Consider the following 14388-nt stretch of genomic DNA (forward strand, 5'->3'; position numbering starts at 1 on the left):
AACAATTGAAACTTTCTCCAGTGCAAAGTCCAGACACAGGAAGCAGTGTTCCCCGAAAACATCCAAACACTTTCTTTATTGTTTAACTACCAAAATAACAGCTCCAATAATTTATCAAGTTTGACATTTCATCCAACTAGGCAATTAAACCTGGATGAAAAACATACATGGAGAGATTTTTACCCCTGTTCCAAATCAACACTAATTTTGACATTATAACCAGAAAAACTAATACTTCTTCGTAGACTATTTAAAAAAAACTTCTAGAAAGCAAACACAAACTGAAGTGCCTCAAAGAAACACTGCACATCCCAAAATTTTATTTTTTCTACCACCTATAAGCATCTTCATTAACTGTGTGTGCATTAAGTTACAGGGCAAGAAGTTGGAAACTCCTTTCTAGCATTTAGTCAAAAGAGGGGAATATACATCCTATGACAGCGGCACCAAATTCAAGTTCTAACAATTTACTCTTAAATATATTAAAGGATATTCCTCACTCAATCCTCAAATATTAAAAATTGTGGTTCTAACCGAGGAAATCACCAAGGGATAAACCTTCTGTCCCTAGGTCGGAATGGGAGTTCTCAGTTGGTTGCTTCAGTTACATGTGGCACGAGAAAGAAAGTGATCAAGGACCTCTGATGTGCAGTTCCTAAGGAGTCCCAGAACCACCTAGAACAATGCTATTCAAAGCGTGTGTGCCACACTGCTAGAGGTCCATCCATGTCAAACACCAAAAATCACAGTAAGCATTTAGAAACTTGTACAACACTTTGACATTGCTGTGACATCCAAGTGCATGATTTTTCTGGTAATGCATTTTTCTTGTACTTTACAAAAATAGTGGTTGGCAACAGATTGGGAGGAAAAAACCCTCAAGAAGCTGGTCCTTCACAACAAATAGCTTAAAAAGTGCTAACTTTTCACACCATTAAGTGTCAATTCAGTCATTATTGTTCTGGAAGAATCAAGTACCCTTGCCCTCACTATCCTATAGCTCTGATTTAAAGGCCATGAGAGAACCCAATAAGGAGGCACCATGGGGTAATCCAGTGGGAAGAGCACCAATCATAGCGGACCTCACTTCTGGTCTCCAAGAGCCAACTAGCTGTAGACTCTGTAAGTCTGCGTCTCTCTACTTTTCTGTGCCTTAAATTCTTGCTCTGCAAAATAAACGCACCTGACCAACATCAGCATTTCTCAATCTCTCATTTTTTCTTAAATGTGTAGTTCTTTCTCACAGAAATAACTTTCTCCAAGTGGAGTCTGCAGATAAACCACACCAGAATCCCACGCTTCATTCCCAAACACTTCGATTCTGTAGGTCTGGGCTAGGAACCAGGAATCTGCATTTTTCCAAGCACCCAGGAGATTTTGATACATATTAAATTTGAGATCCACTGCAATAACATATAACTTTACTAGAGCCTTTAGGAATTAAAAAAAAAAAGTTACAATTTGTGCGTAATCCCCAATAAAGAAGTTATTTTAAGTAAAAAATATTGTAAAATCAGAATAGTTAGCTGGGCACGGTAACTCATGCCTGCAACCCCAGCAATTTGTGAGGCCAAGACAACAGAGAGAACCTGTATCTACAAAAAATTTAAAAAAAAAAAAAAAAAATTAGCCAGGCATGGTGGTGTGCACCTGTAGTCCCAGCTACTCAGGAAGCTGAGGCAGGAAGATTGCTTTGAGCTCAGGAGTTGGAGGCTGCAGTGAGCTACGACTGCACCACTGCACTCCAGCCTGGGCAACAGAGCAAGACCCTGTATCAAAAAAACAAATAAATAAATAAATTAAATTAAAATTAAAACAAAAACTGTTTTCTTGATATGATGTTCAGAGCTCTTGAATTTTGTACTAATCCTTCCCATACAAAACTAGAGGCTTATTTTATAACATTTGTGTTGTTACCAAAATGATGAGATAAGATTAAGATTTCAGGCTGCTTTTTGTGAGCATTTCCACAAATAACAGTGCAGGTATAGATAGCCTGAATCTCAAATAAAAACCAAACTGGATGTAACTATCAGCATACTTTTTTTTCTTGAGGCAGGCCCTTGCTCTGTCACCCTGGCTGGAGTGCAGTGGCATCATCATAGCTCACTGCAACCTCCAACTCCTGACCTCAAGTGATCCTCCCACCTCAGCCTTCCAAAGTGCTAGGAATACAGGCATGAGCACCATGCCCAGCCCTTTCATTTCTAATATTGTTTTTGGGTAGTACAAGAGACATGTTGATGTGCTGCAGAAAAGACTTTTTTAAAGTAAACGCAATTTAGGAACTGATGAAGATCACCTGGAGGTGAAGCTGCAGAACAATCATTTTTATGTCCCCCATTAATCAGTGGGTTCACAGTTACTATTCCTCAAGCTGCCAGTCTACAACTGGGTCAACAGTCCAGAGAGTAGGGAAACACTGAACTAGATCAATGGGAGTGGGGGTGATGATTCAGAGTCATCCGGGGCACTCAGTCCAACCATATGACCAAGGGTATGGGGAAAGCTGGAGTGCCCTTTGTCAAGCTCTCAGAGAATATTCTCACAGCCCCCGCCCTACCCACTCAGTAAACACTGGCTAAGGTGTACTCAGCTCTGACACATAATGATTATATAAACTTTTCCATCAATGTATGATAAAATGACCAAGAATGATACCTGAATCTAGTCATTCCAAAAGGAAGAAGTAGACAAACATTGCACACCAAAAGCCAATTGAAAAAAGAAAAAGGAAAAAAAGTAGACAACCATGAGAGAGCCTGAAGGACTAAGAATCCTCCACTGTGGACTGGGCAAGTCCTTGTCCCCAAAATTATTCCTTCCCATCCTCTTGCACATAATTTTAGCCCCTGTTCCTCTCAACCCCTCAATAAAAATCCAAATTACCCAAACAGTGGATGGTAATCTGCAAAAAACAATTTCTCCCTCTTCTGAGGACCATACTAGACTAAATATTCCTCAAACTATCTGAACTTCAGCTGACTAAACTTCTCCTGCTAAAGCCCCAGAAAACACTGCCTCCTCTCCTTAAATTAAAACACCCCTCTGCCCACAATTTTAGAATAAAGCTTATGCTCTGGTTAATTTTCCACACAGTGTAAAATATAAAATAATAATTTACCATGATTAAGAGCAGGTATAAGCCAACCTAACTGCAACTGGCTATGCACTCACTCATTTAAGACCTAGGAGAAGCGAGAAGCTTGGTTATTTCTCAAGCAGCTATCTTAATCATTATGAAAGTAAAAAAGCAGGGGAAGATTAGCAAAAAATGCGGCGGCAGAGGGAGACACTGTCATATATTTTAGGATGAAATATACTGATTCATGTGTCACTAAGTCTACATACATGTGATCAGTACCAAGACTAGGAAGATTTTCCAAAGCAAATGAAAAGAATAAAATAAGAGTGAGGTGGAGGAGGAGGTCACCTCATTTACTTAAGAAAAGCTCTTTTCCTTCCAAATCTTTTAACATAATCCAGCAGTTGCAAATAAACAATGGTGCTGATTACTAATGAATTGCATTTAACCACTCACAAGCCAGCAGAGCCTCCAGTTGGCCTAACTTCCTGTAAATTTCAGGATGACTAGGCAGCATTTCTTTAAGGAGGATCAAAACAGTTAAAATGTTTCAGCAAATCACACTGGCTGCAAGCAGTTCAACTCCAGGTGAGCTTGCCCTTAACTCAGAACTAGCCTGGTGGAAACAAACGGCTGTCCTAGGAAGCCTGCTCACTACACAACCCAGAGAAAATGAAAACATTATCTTCATATGTAATTCCAGAAAAGGCATGTGAACACTGAACTAGATAGGCTTAGCCTTAGCATCAGAAAGGGGCAGCTTTAAAAAGTCAACTAACAATAGCTCAACAAAATCAAAAATTGAAATGTGCTCAGAATCAGCACGTGGGGGTAGCAGCTGAAAATGACTGTTCAGAAAGCACAAGATTTTGCTGTATCTTTTTAGAGGGGAGGACAATAGAGAAATTACCAGACCAAGGTCACTTTGCCTTAAAAAAAAAAAAAAAAAAGTAGTCTTAAGAGAGATAAAAAACGTGGGTGGGTCATAACCTTGTGAAATCAGCTGCCAGGTGAGCAGCTCTACAAGAATCCTGTAGGAGTGGTTTTTTTCTTTTTTTTGAGATGAGGTCTCACTGTGTTGCCCAGGCTGGACTCTGGGGCTCAAGCCATCTTCCTGCCTCATCCTCCAAAGTAGCTGGGACTACAATCCAGCACACCCAGCCCTCTAGGAAATTAAATGTGGATTACAGTAATTAAATGTGAAGTCTCCTTGAGAGTAACTTCCATTCCTGAAGACTAAAGCCATTTCCGTGAAACATACCACAGAAAAATTGTGAAGAGGATTTACCAGGCATCCCAGCCTTTCTACTTTCACATCGGGTTGCAAACACAATGATCTAAAAAGAACAGAACAATCTGGGGCAGGAATTAAATAATACAGCTTATCAGAGAAAGCTCATGTGCCCGTGTAACTGTAATATATCTAGAAGATTCCAAAAGTTACATTTCCTCAAAAGAGATGTAGGAAAAACTATAATCTTGGGGTAAAAAGCCAAACATTTTCTCTTCTGAATGCTTAAATAGCCAATTATGTGTCTTAATACATTAATTCTATAGAAAGAGTGACTATTACAGGAAAGTTAAATAAGACATCTTAAAAAATGTACCCTGGAGCCTAAGTCCATTCAACTGACAGTAAAATCACCCCTCAGAAAAGCTGTTTTATGCAACATCTAGTATTTTAATCTTCTAGCTGCCAACAGAAATATATAAAGACCAGAAATTAAACTAATTATGTCAGCAGCACAGTGAACCAAACTTTAATTGTATTACACACTAGTTAGACATTTGCCAAACAATACAAAGGCCCTTAAGGGCAGAAACTTCTTTAGAATATGATTCCCAACCAAAATGACAGAAATTAATCTGTTTAGGCAATAAATGGATTCATGGTTTAGATGTAAAAATTCAACTGGTATCATAATTCAATACAAAAATACATAGTATATGAAACTAATCTCTAAAATGGATTTAAATCACCCTATGGTTTACATATGCTGTATTATTAATAGGCCCTTTATGCCAGTATTGCACTAATCAGCTTTTTTAACATCCTCTGCACAAAAGAGCCTATTCATTTAGCTGGGAGACAGGTGTTAGCAACCAGCAACCTCTTTTAGCCTCAAGTTCTAGGGGCCTGGCCTGTGATGACGATGATGATTGGCGAGTCGAAAGAAGCGCAGCCTGAAAGAGGGGAAAGGAAGAGAAACGGAAAGAGAAACAAACAAGGAGACCAAAAGGGAGAACACAAGTTAAGGAAAGAAATGGATGTCAGGTGCTACTCAATGAGGCCACCCAAAAAGCCTCCTAGCCTAATCTGAGCCACAGGGCTACCGTTCAAATATATACAGCAAAATGGCAGAATTTGGATAAAGTTATTCATTTATTCTGGCAGATAGTAACTCTGGGCACGTGCCAACACTTCATTCTAAAAAATGTTTTCAAAGTGTTGTTAATTGTCCTGTGACTCATTCTTCTTACACATATTCTCTGGTTCTTAACTTTAGTCCTCACTCTTTCATACATTTTCTAAAAGAGCTGAGTAGATATTCCTGGAAAGAGATACAGAGAAAGCTGGATTTAGAAAGACATCTTAAGCCTACAGAATAAAAAATCTTATGAGAAAGTGAGAAGAGGGGCATTTACTGAGTTGCTTACAACACACAAAGGATATATTTTCTTTCATTCCTCGCATGCATATTTTCCCTCTTTTAATCCACATAACCATTCTACCAGGTATTATTTTCATCTTGCAGATGAGGGAAATGAAACTCACAGTAAATAACTTGCTTAAGGTAGCACAGCCAGGAAGTGGAGGAGCCAGGATTCAAAACCAGGTTTGTGTATTTCCTAAATTGTTAGGCTTTTCCCAACTTTAATTCTGGCCTAATGTATCTAGTGCCTGATTCCATTTTAACTCAGACAGCTCTGTATTTCAGCAATTTTTCTTCCTTCCATGAACTCAGCAAAGGACCTGTGATAAAATTTTATTGACTTTTCTATCTCCATGACTAGAGGAGAATTAAAAAAAGAACAAAAAAATAAATTTTATTGACTTTACTAAACACCTATTACTTTTTTTTAATTTTTTTTACATATACTTTCATTTTTTTCTTTTTTTACACAGCTGATTGGACTGAAACCTATTATTTTCAATAAGAGCTTCAGCTGTGTGGAGATAAAACCGGCAAGTTGACTTTATTTTAAAATCCTACAGAGAATTCCCAGGCATCTCTCCCATCCAACACTGAACATAACTAGATTCCATTACCTATTCAGACCTCCAGTTGTTTCCACATTATCATTCAATTGTCCATTCATGAGATAAAGGAAGCTACTTTCACCAAAAACCTCCCTCATGACTCCTGATAGATAATACAGCAGAGGGGGCCTAGCTGTAAAGCAATTTACATAAAAGTCATAAAAGCTCTTTGTTATCTGTCATGACTAGGAAATGGGCTATTCTAGCAAATCAAACATCCTGGATAGCATAATGACGCTGCTGGAGGGACTACCCATTTATACAGAATTTCAGTGCCTACAATTTCAATTTAAAAATTAAAAAAAGAAAAAGGGAAGAGAAGTAAACCTCAATTTGCAAAGTTCCATAGGCCTTGAGGTACAAGAGATAATAAAAATTATGAAGGCAATAAAACTGTAGTTCCCAAACTCAGCTTTCAAAAGCACTTGGGGAGCTTTCTGGAAATACTAGATGCAAGGGAGATTTTTAAAATGCAGTCTCCCAGTCATCAATTACCCACTCAATCAAAATCACCAGGAGGTGGGGCTGAGAAATCTGCATTTTTAAAGAATACCAAGGTGACTCAGAAGCAAACAGCCAGGTACCTAATCTTTCTAGGAGCAGCTGGCTCTTGGGAACTCCTTACAATAAAACAGGCTTAAAAGGCTAAAGCTGCACTGAATACAATATGACCTTTCTTTGATGATTCAGGAGACTTCAGATCTCCCACTGCCACTAGGTCATCATTCATTACCAGTCACTAGTCTGTACTGGCAAAACTAGAAAGTAAGGAAAGGTTAACAATGATTTCCTGGTAGTAGAAAGCTAGAAAAACCAGCTTTTATCTTATTATCAGATTCAAAAAGCTGGTTTTCCCCCAGAGGAAATGCAGATTTTATGCTTGCTTTGAAAAGGGAAAATGTTTAAAAACATGCAGGGCTCCTAACCAACTGCTTAGCTCCACTTTCAAAATGTTAATAAGCCCATATACACCAAAAATGTGGAATATTCGACCTGAGTAAGACAAGCAAATAAGGAACTTCATGACAGTCTTAATGAAGAGAAAGGATAATGGTTTTAACCTGAGTCTGGCATAACAGGATTAGGTATGACCGCTGTCCTGACCGTGGCAACAGTTAAATCCTGGAAATAGGGAGAGCAGAGGTGTTTAAACACATGAGGCCTATTTCTACCTGAGATGGCTTTTATGTGACATATAACAGGATATCCTACTAAGAGCCTAACTAGTTTTAGGATTTCAAAACTCCATAACTGATATAAAGTCACAAAACAAGAAAATGTTCAGATATTGCCCTATTAAAGAAATGGAAGTCTGTGTACATCAAAAGATTGTCTGTACAATTGCCAAAATCCTTCTACGTAAACACCAAGTAACCATTACCAATAACCAATAGCCAAACAAAAATAACCAGTAATCATCACCAAACCAGTAATGATTACCAAACAACAATAGTAATGATGAAGCATATCCTCCCTTGAGACTTCACCAGTAGCAATTTAAACTATGAATTCTCATTAAACTCTAAATTATATCTTAACTCTGTATTGCAGGGGTTATGTGATTACAAGGTGCAGAGGTTAAATCTTTCTCCCAAAATATAAATAGTATGGACATGAAGACTGAACTCTGATTTTTTCTTTTTGCTCAAATTCCTTCCTAAGGAGGCCAGATGAGTCAGGCTCACAAATGGTAAAATCCACTAAGCAGGTTTTTGTTAACCAAATATAGTGTGGTTTACTCCCCAACCTGATTCCGGTATAGCATTAACATCACCTAATAGAAAGAAAGCCCCCATCTTTTTTTTTTTTTTTTTTTTTTTTAAAGCCCCCATCTTAACTCAAGTATCCCAGCAGATCCTTATCTTAACTTGAAAGATTCTCCTGTCTGGACCTCCCAGAGTGCTTGCACCTTCATCTTAAATTAAGCATTTCCTTTCTGGTCAACCTGTAAGCCCCCCCTCCCCCGCTTCAAGATGTCCCACCTTTTCAGGCCAAACCAATGCGTGATTCCCACGTATTGATTTATGACTTTACCTATAACCCGTGTCTCCCTGAAATGTATAAAACCAAACTGCAACCCAGCCACAGCGAGTCCACTTGCTCAAGGACTCTTGGGCGTGGCTCTGGGTCATGGTCCTCAAATTTGGCTCAGAATAAACTTCTTTCAAATATTTCAGAGTTTGGATTTTTCCGTCCACAGACAATACAAGTTTGGTACAAAAGTCTCTATCACTAAAGCAAGAGCAGCATTAAAGGTTTTATTACAATAAAAATCAAGGTCGAATTAATCCCAACAACTCCTTAGGTTTATACAGGTGTTTCCACAAAGTCTTAGGCATGACACTCATACAGATGGGTGTGGCTGTATGTAACATCAAAATGCACATGTAATTAGAAAAGAAACTGTGCCCTTTTTATTATTGTTGCTATCTTATCTTCTTAAATGCTGGTCACTGAAAATGTTTTTTCTAGGACTATTTTAAGAGCCCTTAAAGAGGTGTTCCTATTAGATAGTATTAAGTAGAGTTAGGTCAATTGGCTTGGCTGCGAGAAAGTTTGAAACAAATTAATTTTTAACTTTTCTGAGAACAGCTTTCTTTTATTGTGCATATTATTTTAGAAGTTGGTTAAATTAGTTGATTTAAAGTATTTACAACCCCTGTTCCCAATGGAAACAGTCAGGATAACAGCTGTCTACCTGATCATTAGGAAAGTTTTTAGTGGGCTGGTCTTTGTAATCAGACAGACATTAAAATGTGTGTGCGTATCCTGGATTACACAGGCATTTTCTTCAACACAATCAAGTTATTAGCCCTGCCACAATAATAGCAATTGCTATTTATGCACAATACCCATTTTCAAATTTAAGAAAATAACACCTCCAAATAAACTGTAACTTAGAAATTGTACTCTGAAATCCAGAATTAGGAAATAAAAAGTTTCAGAAACGCTTGGCATCTGTTTCCTTCAATGTGAAAGAGAATGCAATAGGGGCAAAGGATAAAGTTGTCAAACCTGAAATCCCCTGAACAGAAAAGAAATATCACAGCGAGCTTCCAGACCTAGAACTCCACGCAAACTCAGCCCAGCACCATGTCCCCTGCCTACTTTTAAGAGAAGAATGATAAAACAAATGGGCAGCCTTGTCCACATACAGTAAACTGAACTCACTGGGAGAACCACAAGGCTCCCCAAACAGTTGCAGCAACAGTGGTAACAGGAAGTCTCTCTCCTCCAAACCACCAAAGTCATACATAAGGAACTTACTGCTTTCTCAGGCGGCCACATGCACCCCGGGTGTTTGTTCATCACGTCACTCTGGCCTTTAACCAGGGTGCAAAGTGACAGTTGTGGGTAAAGCCCTATTTCCAAGCTAACAATAATCCTTCCCTGTGGTACGCTGGGAGGTGCGTGATACACTCTTGCTTGATTACCCAAGCAAGATTTTTTCCTTTACAAATGAAAGACCAACAAAAAGGACAAAACATGCTGTTGTCTCTTCTGCCAGCCTGAAATGAAGCTCTGAGCAGACGGTCAGATGCCGAGCGGAGGCTCTCGGCTCCCCTAGTCCGGCCAGACCTCCCATGCCTGGTCAAATGTCTCCTGGGCAGCCCCTGAAGGGGGGCCCCGCTCCCCTCTCAGTCTTGACCACTCCCGCACAGTGGCGACCTCACACACATCGTGAACAGAGGACAACTCCCAAGAGATGAAATAGTGGACCCTAGGGGGAGAACCGCATTTCCAAACTTCTCCATGAAACCTCCAAACTCCAAACCTCCTTCCTCCCGCTGCCTCCGTCTTCCAAAGATCCCGCGGGGCTCCTCCACCGAGGGACAGGCTAGTTTCTTGAAAGGGGCAAGCAGGCCGCCGCGGACCTGCCTCAGTTTCCTCCACGGTACAAAGAGGCATCTTTCCCCCACAAACCAACTGGACCTGCCGGTCTGCAAGGCGCTTGGGGATAGTTGGGAACACATGTCTCTTGTTACCGCCCCCAAGGATGAAATGCTTTAAGGGGACTTTTTACGGGACAGGTGTGGGCTGCCCTGAATTTGAAGAGTTCCCGCAAGAAATGGGGCTTCCCCCATCTCCTGCAAGGCAAAGAGTCCCAGGCCGCGCCCCACACAGAGGAGCCCCCAGACCACTGCCTGGCAGCACGGGAAGCCAAGAAGCACCCCCTAGTTCTCCCACGGATCCCACCCCGGGCCAGACGCCCTGCGGACCTTAGCGCCGCCGCCACCGCCTCCTCACCTGCCGCGGCCGCCTGCCCGGCCCGCACCTGGGAGGGGAGGGGAGGGGCCGGATCCGGGCCGCGGACGCCTCAGGCAGGGAGGCTGCGGACTCCGTCGCGGCGGCGTCTCCGGGGCTGAGGGGCCCCCGGGGGCGGTCGCGACATCCTCACGGACGGCCCCAGGAAGTCGGCCCCCCCACCCATCCCCAGTCGCCCTGCCCGGCCCGACCGCTCCCGCCCCTCGTGCGGCCCCGCCCCGGCTCGGCCCCGCCCCTCGGGAGCGCGCCTCCCGCTCCCGCCGCGCCCGAGCCACCATAGAGAGGAGCGACGCGTGCGGCGGGCTAGAGCGAGGCCTCGGCGCGCGCCCCCTGGCGGAGCCGAGACTCCCGGAGGCGGAGCCAGGCCCCGCCTGACAGTGGAGGCGTCGGGCGCTCCTGGGTTGCAGAACTCTGCGAGAGGAGCCACAGGGTCCAGATCCTGGACCAAGACCCGGTTTGGTGACCTTGAGCGAGTCCCTTAACATCTCTGAACTCGGTTTATAATAAAAGTTTGAAAGTTGCCTCACTTTCATATCTCAGTGAGGCATATCTCACTTTCATATCTCAGGCGATGGTTCCCGAATTCACAGCTGGAGAAACACAGGCCCATCAGGATTCACTAGCTTATTCAAGGTCCCACAGCTGGGAGGCGTTAGAAACCGGGTCTGCGGGGACATCGGAACCCCTGCTTGTCCATCATTCTATGGCTCCTCCCTCCTCTAGCATTTCCCAGTCTAAACCCCTGGGATTAGCTACTTTCCCTCAGGAACGCGAGGAAACTGCTGAGGAAGACTATGTTAGAATGAAAATGACTCTGCCAAGGAGCCCACCTTGCCTCTCATCATCTGTGTACCTTTCAGCAAGGCGCTTAACCTTTCTGAACTTCAGCTTCCTCATCCCAGAAATGCACGTAGGTTGGCATGGGGATTAAATGCGCTAATGCACGTAGAAGTGCTCGGTCAACCCTAAAGCAGCAAGGTAACATAGGGATCATTAGCCAGCATGGGCTAAGATGCCTTGTCATGAAAATAATATAAATTTTAATCTTTATTTAACTGGTGTCTGAGGACACTTAATTTTCTTATGTTTTAGGTTCCTATCGAAACCTCCCAGAGTTTTACTGAGCAATTTGTATTTTAAAATAAAAAATACCATAAGGAAAAGTGAAGTAAAAATAGTATCATGTATACATATCAGACTCTATCACTTTACAAATATTATTTCCAATCCTCACAATAGCCTAGCAAATTGAGTACTATTATTTCCGTGTCGTCAATGAGGATCTACATATTAAGCCACAGAAAAAGTCGAAGCTGGAATTTGAAACCGATTCTACTACCCAGAATGCATGAAAAGCCTGGCCTGCTAGAGACCTCCCACACCTGAATTAAATGTACTCATCTTTCTTCTACCTGGTTATTTTTGTAACTTTGCTTGATGCAATTCCCTGCCCAGTCTGCTTCTCTCTGGGGCTTTATTTCCACCTGTCCTCCACACCCCCAAAGGGTTTTATTGTCTCCTCTTTTCCCTCTGAATCCTTTTCTCTTGATGTGCCAGGACCTTGTCCATCTTTTCAATTCTGAAATAGATTCATAAGCTGTGATTAAGACACCTCCACCACCTGTCTCCTTCTCTCGGTAAGAATTGTAGCCACAGAAAGTTAATAGGTCCAGAACAAAGGTGGGGTGAGACCCAGAGATGTCTTTTTGTAAACTTAATTTACAAGCTGAGTGCTCAGTTCTGAAAGGGAGTGCACTTAATCCACTGATTGGATCCCAAAATTGGAGTCTGGATTCACAACATCCCATGGAAATCATTTTTTCTGGGCCCTCTGGTCCATATTACAGCTAAATCATTGGAATGCTGCTAAATAATGTGCATATCACTGAAGCAAGGAGTCCTCAGAGCTGCATTTACCCACACTCCTCCTTTCTCCACCTTAGGCATTATCACCATCACTATTTTTCATCTTTATCATGCCCTTCCGCAGAGGCACTCAATAATGTACCCATTGTGCAAGTAATCTGAAATCCTTTTCAGCGAGCAATAGTATTTAGTGGTAATAAAACACTAATTTGTCTACCAAGTGACATATTTATAGGAGCTGTTTATTTTGACATATTTTTATTATTTCTACTCATTTGCTAAGTACTTTCCAATACATATTTATGAAGCACATGCCTTTCCCCAAACAGTAGTGAAAAAATAAATCATATTATTTCTTTTATTAGTAGCAGCAAGCATGGCTTATAAGTCCTAGTGCCCTGATTTTTGTTACTTCTAGCAAAAGCTGGAAGAATGAACGGTGATTGAGCACCTACTATGTGCCAGACTCTGTGAAAGGCACTTTACATAAATTATCTGTTTAATTCCCCTGAGACATATATTTTACCAATAAGGAAACAGTAATTCCCCTACAACACAGCTTTTACCAGTAGGACAGGGACATTACCTTGTCCTAGTAACTCAGAAAGGGTCCAGCAGGGTTTTGGACCTAGATCTTTTCCTGATTCTAAAGTCCCCAATCATTCCACTTTACCAGCCCCACCTAATTTCTCTAGACCTCATAAATTCTGTAAAACTGGCTGGGCGCGGTGGCTCACGCCTGTAATCCTAGAACTCTGGGAGGCCGAGGCAGGTGGATCGCTCAAGGTCAGGAGTTCGAGACCAGCCTGAGCAAGAGCGAGACCCCCGTCTCTACTAAAAATAGAAAGAAATTATACGGCCAACTAAAATATATATAGAAAAAAAAAATTAGCCAGGCATGGTGGCACATGCCTGTAGTCCCAGCTACTCGGGAGGCTGAGGCAGTAGGATCGCTTAAGCCCAGGAGTTTGAGGTTGCTGTGAGCTAGGCTGATGCCACGGCACTCACTCTAGCCCGGGCAACAAAGCAAGACTCTGTCTCAAAAAAAAAAAAAAAAAATCTGTAAAACATAAAGTGTTGCTTTCTGAGAGAGGCTACATTGGTTACCCAGAATAGAAAATTAGAGATAAACATATATAGGATGATAACCCTATTTTTTCTATGGGAAGTTTCTCTCCAAGGGAGTTACTCCATAAGAAATCAGTAGTAGGATGTTCCCCAAAGAGAAGGGTCAGTGTTGGAGCTCAAGCCATTCTTGGAGACAGGACTGGCTACGTGGTTTGCAGGGCACAGTGCAAAATGTGGGACAACCCTTGTTCAAAAATTAAGAATTTCAAGATGGCAACAGCAAAGCATTAAACTAAGTGGGGGGCCCTTCTAGGCATGGGGCCCTATGTGACTACACTGGTCGTCATGCTACCATGAAGCTGGCCCTGCTGGACAGAAGAAAGCTGTCTTCAGTATCTCCTAGGCAGCATAAGCCTCTTAATGACATGAGAGTGAGTGCCTATTTTATGCCTGGAAAAGCATTTGGTGTTTTATGGCAGCTATATGACCCTAAAACGACTCTATGAAATGGGTATTATTTTTCCCCATTTCATAGTGGATGAAACTAGGGCTTAAAGAGGCTAAATTATTCATCCAATGTCATACAACAAGTAAATGTCAGAGTGAGGACCAAGTTAGTTGAGATGTATCAAATCCTGTTCCTTGACTTTATATCCTTTTCAGCACAGGCCCATTGTCTTCTGGCAAAACCCAAACTTAAACTGAGGCCATTATACTCGGCAACTACAGAGAGACCAGAGAAGAGCAGAGATTCAAGGGCTACTCAAGGAGTCAAACTTGTGTGGCAGCGAAGTGCATTTGTGTGGCGGCAGGGCATGTGGACCTTCCACTGGCTGGGAGA

At 41.9% G+C, this 14388-nt stretch overlaps 1 protein-coding gene across 2 annotated transcripts in view; it reads right to left on the bottom strand.

The window, feature by feature from the left end:
- RFFL (ring finger and FYVE like domain containing E3 ubiquitin protein ligase) overlaps positions 1 to 10779 on the bottom strand; it is a 66403-nt gene extending 55624 nt beyond the window's left edge. The window contains exon 1 of one of the 2 annotated variants that reach the window (XM_069482289.1): positions 10596 to 10779. The gene's annotated coding sequence lies outside the window, so the exon portion shown is untranslated. Of the gene's footprint in view, positions 1 to 9614; positions 9636 to 10595 lie in introns of those variants that run through there. The other variant, XM_069482290.1, reaches the window with a different exon arrangement.
- Between the last annotated feature and the right edge of the window lie 3609 nt (positions 10780 to 14388).

Source organism: Eulemur rufifrons, chromosome 9 (assembly GCF_041146395.1).
Source record: "Eulemur rufifrons isolate Redbay chromosome 9, OSU_ERuf_1, whole genome shotgun sequence".
NCBI lineage: Eukaryota > Metazoa > Chordata > Mammalia > Primates > Lemuridae > Eulemur > Eulemur rufifrons.